The following is a 5,216-nucleotide window of genomic DNA, read 5'->3' on the forward strand; positions in this document are numbered from 1 at the left end:
ATATTGCCAAGAATCCAGTTCAGCATTCGAGAACAAAGCACATTGAGATCAAACATCATTTCATTAGAGATCTTGTGGCAAAGGGAAACATTGATATATCTCATATACACTCAGAAGATCAACTTGCTGACATACTCACGAAACCTCTTTTAGAAGGCAGATTCTCAGATCTAAGAACAAGGATAAATATGCACTCTGCTCAATAAAAGGTATGGAAACAAATGGTTCTATTTTGCAGGTTTCGTTCTTCGAAGAACATCCGCACTGTTCTGCCCTCTCACCGTTCAACCAGTGGATCAAATCGTTCAACAACTCTTCGTTCAATGAAGTTGCTCTCAGGAAATCTATATCGTTTGGTCAACAGCTGGCAAAGACATTGTTTAGTTCAACGCATCATTACTCTTGCACGTGCTACAACAGTGAACTTTGAAAGGTCTCATCACATTAAATGCGGAGCAGTTATCCTTCTTGCTTTTAACGCGCGTGGTCTCAACTGCCCAATTGTTTAATAGTTTCCCTCTCATGAAAAGAAAACCGCTATCTGCACATCACCCAAAACTGCCATTCTTTATTCCAAATCAAATATATCCAAAAGATTTCCTTCTCTCTCTTTCACCTCACTTCATTTGACATTTACTCTCTCTCTCTCTCTTTCAAGTAAAGAAACCCTAAGCCTTCTCTGCAACTTCCTCTCATTCCCAAATGGCCGGAGTTCTTGCTACCTCTTCCAAAGCCCCTTCCAAATCTAAGGTCCCATCCAAGAAAGGTGGTAAAACACCTTACTCTGCTGAAGAAATGGAGATCATCCAGAGGAGATCATAGAGGATCAACCGCCAACGCTCTGTTCAACTCAAGGAGGTTGGAGCCGTGAAAACTGAGAAACTGGGTGACAACTCTCTTGTGTCCCCAAGGTACTTTGATCTGAAGGTGTTTGCCTTCGTGAAGATGGCTGGGCTTGCAGACTTACTTCATCAGGACTGGGAGACGGTGTACACCATGGCTCAGCGCGAGGTGTATGTGCCTTTGGTGAAGGAATTTTATGACTGTGCTGTTGTGATAAATCACAGACAAGTCATCAAGTCCAAAGTGAATGACAAGATCATCTCAGTGACCCTCAACGACATGGCTGAAGCACTGAATGTGAAGTTGGAAGTTGGTGAAAAATATTCGCCAAATTGGTTTGCAAAAGTTAATGACTGGAAGTGCATTTGGAAGAACCAAGAGGAACCACTGACTGTGGAAGTGGGCAATCTCATTGATGATTTAAAGTTCAACAATGCTGTGATTAGCAAGGTTGTCTTACCAAAGGATGGTGCAAGAAATTATGTAAATGCACATGCAAGGTACGCACTGTACAAGATCTTGAAAAGAGTGAAAATTAACCCTGCACACTTGATGTGGAACTACTTGATCAACTATCTGGAGAAAAGCCAAGGATACCTTCCTTTTGGCTCGCTGCTGACCGTTATCTTCGAGAAGAAAGGCATTATCAAAGAATTTCTGGAATCAGAGGATCGCTTGAATGAAGATGTGATCTTTCCTTCACCGATCAGACTGGGAGATGTGAGCAAGATGAACATTCCCTTTGATGCCTCTGATGTTCCTGAAGAATACTTGCCCAGAACAAGGAAAAACACCAGAGGAAAAGAAAAGGTATCTGATGAACTGCCTGTCCAGACAAGGAAGAAAAATCTGACAGAACTGTCCGATGTGTCAAAGAAGGAACCGTCCAAGAGAATCGTTCCTGCAGCTCTCCGCATCGCACCGTTCCCTGAGGACGAGGAAGAACAGTCCGTTCGAATCAAGATTGTGAAGAGTGGTGAACCATTGCATTCTCAATCCAATCCCATCGCTTCAAGAACCAGATCGGGAAAAGGTTCTCCGCCTGTCAAGAATGCTGAACCCAAAAAGCTAAAGAGATTGAGGAAGCAATTTGAAGAATCTCAAGTTTCTGCTGAACCACAACCTGCACGTCAGCAAAGGAAGATTTTCTCTGCTGAACCTGAGGAGCCCTTCCTTGATGAGGACATTGTTCTTCACACAAGGTTAGCAAACTCTCTCTTACCTTATCAAGAAATTCCTTCTGAAATGTCCAACAAAGAATTTCTGGATTCACTGTTTGTTGACAATACTCAAACACCACACTCCTCTCCAACACATTCACAACACCACACTGAACCATTGCCAAAACTCCCACCAAACACAAACCTCAATGAACCCTTGACTGAAACAACAAATGAACCACTCACATCTCAACCAAACTCTACCATGAACACTGCTTTCATCACTGACCAAATTGCCGTTGCACAAGAGAATGCCTCTGCATTCCAACTTGTTCAATATTTGCCTAAGTCATTGATTGCCGATGAGCATATGACTTCTCCTCTCAAACCGTTCACGAAAGCAAGCACTCTAAAGGCAAGCAGATCCGGTACTGTTCTCTATTTTTCTCAAGCAAGAAAGAGGCGCCTTCAGACGCTAGTGTCCTCTGCTATTCAACGCAGACGCACCTTGAGGACTACCAAGGGATCGTTCAAAAGCTACCTGAACCTTCTGGCAAGAAAGATTGACAAGTCTTCAAGCAATCAGCTCACCGCTACATGGAAACGACAAGAGGGTGACAACTACTTGTTCCAACTTCACGCTTGCAAAGTTCCTGATCCAGAGTTCTGGAAATTGAGTATTCATGAGGGATATGTTGGTACTCTGCCATATTCTCTCATGAATCGGACCTCAGCGCTTTCACTGAAATTTGGAACTTGGGTGTTTGTACTTCTACCCACTCACATTCCTGAAGTTGTTTCTCATTCTGAGAAAGCCCACACTGAAAAAGGAAAGGAGAAGATGCATGAAGAAGCAGATGATACAGAGTCACAAATGAACAGTTCCGATGATGGAAAAGAAGAAGATGAATCTGAGGGACTTCAAGCTGATTTCAAGACTGAAGGTGGAAGCTCAAGTACTCAAGTCTTGGCGACTCAGTTTGTCACCAGAGAAGACTTTGAAGACCACCGTGACCACATCAACCAGCAGTTCATGACCCTTGCCCAGAAGATCGATCAGCTGCTGACACGCTTTGGCTAATGGCCAACTCTCTATCCTGAACAATTCGCATTTACTTTTATGTTTTCAGACAATTGTTCACTGTTTATGCATATTTTATCGTTCCACCATGCTTATCGTTTTATAACTAACGTTTGCCATGTTTACTATGCATGTTTTCCCTCTTCTTTTTAATAATGCCAAAGGGGGAGAAAATAGGAATTAGGAATTATAGAAAAGTTTAAGATCAAGTTCAAGTTTGTTTCCTTAACCTAACACCAAAGTTTTATACAACTCAGGGGGAGTAATATGATTTGAATAAGTTTTAAAGAAAACCTTTATCATACCCAATTCAGGGGGAGCATAAATTCTTTTTACCCTTGATCATTATCCTTTTCAATAAAAATTGTCATTATCAAAAAGGGGGAGATTGTTAAGTTCAAACGTGTTACAACGTGTTTCAATCTTATTTTGATCCTAACAATTTTTATAAATACTTTTCTCTACTAAAATCTAATTCCAGATGTTAATGACATTTTTCAGGAAATATATATTATAAGGTCACATGCTTCAACGAATATGTCTAAGCCTTATAAGGAAAAAGAAGTTTACGCAAGATATGACCGCACCGTCCAGCAAACGAGGAAGACACTCATTCTGTATCGTTTCATGCCACGTCATACCTCAGTATTTCAGAAAAAGCATTTGAGCGGGAAAGTCAAAATTGTATCTCAACTATTTGCCCCATGCTTTAGTCAGAAGGAAACTAATCCGGTCACGTGCAAACTGATTTACCTTTGAAGAGAGAAGTCTCGATGACCAATGAAAAGGAAAAAGGACAACACGTCAACATCACTTTTCCTAAATGTCTCTCTTCTGCAAAGTAGCCCAAAGCTATCACCACCTACTAGCTGACAAAGTACACCTTTTTGGCTAAAGGATAGCTTTGAACAGCAGCATGCATTTAATGAAGCTACCAACCAGAGATTTGAATCAACGGTTAGATGACACTCACAACGGCTACAAACAACGGCCAGATTTTGTGTCTCAACGGCTACACAACTAGCAAGATCATATATAAAGGACATATCTGAAGATTGAAGTGGCAGAGAAGAGAAAAATTTATTGCTAGAAAAGAAAGAACTCAGAACAATTACTCCAAACATTCTTCAAAGAATTAAAAGCTCACAGCAGATTTCCTAAGAGTCAAATCCGATCTCATACCTCTGCTAAATCAAGAGAGAATACCAAACCTTAAAAGAGTCAAACCTCTTCCTTTACTTCTCTCTTAGATTCTGAACTCTTGTGTGTTCCAACGTCCCTTCAGAACCCAAAACACTTGAGAGTTCCAGTGCCATAAATTGTCTACACCAACTCTTTTGAGAAGAGATTTCTTGTAGAACCAAACAATCTTGTTGATTGTAGGAGGAGTCCTGTACAATACTTGGAGAAGTCCGTGATAATACTAGGAGGAGTCCTGTACAATACTTGGAGAAGTCCGTGACAATACTTGGAGAAGTCCTGTCTCATACTTGTACTGGAGAAGTCCTTGATACTTGCTAGTGAAAATCTTGGTGGTGGCCAAGTACTGGACGTAGCCCAATCGTTTAGGGTGAACCAGTATAAATTCCTGTGTGCTGATCGTTCTGCTTTATTTACTTACTTCTGCTGCACTAAACAGTTTTTGAAAAGTCACCAAAACAGTTTCCTTAAGAACTTATCTTCATTTCATAAACTAAAGTTTTAACAAGTAATTTTTAAGAACACAATTCAAACCCCCCTTTCTTGTGTTACTTATTTACATATCAGTTTCCACGTGAAACAGCCCAAGTTCCACGTGAAAAGCTAGGAAATCTCAAGATTCCACGTGAAAGGCCAAGGTTTCACGTGGAAAGCTAGGAAATCTCAACATTCCACGTGAAATTGCCAAGGTTTCACGTGGAAAACTCAAGTTTCCACGTGAAACAGCCCAAGTTCCACGTGAAAAGCTTGGAAATCTCAGGATTCCACGTGAAAGGCCAAGGTTTCACGTGGAAAGCTAGGAAATCTCAGGATTCCACGTGAAAGGCCAAGGTTTCACGTGGAAAGCTAGGAAATCTCAGGATTCCACGTGAAATTGCCAAGGTTTCACGTGGAAAACTCAAGTTTCCACGTGAAATAGCCCAGGTTTCACG

Source organism: Lotus japonicus, chromosome 6 (assembly GCF_012489685.1).
Source record: "Lotus japonicus ecotype B-129 chromosome 6, LjGifu_v1.2".
Classification (NCBI taxonomy): domain Eukaryota; kingdom Viridiplantae; phylum Streptophyta; class Magnoliopsida; order Fabales; family Fabaceae; genus Lotus; species Lotus japonicus.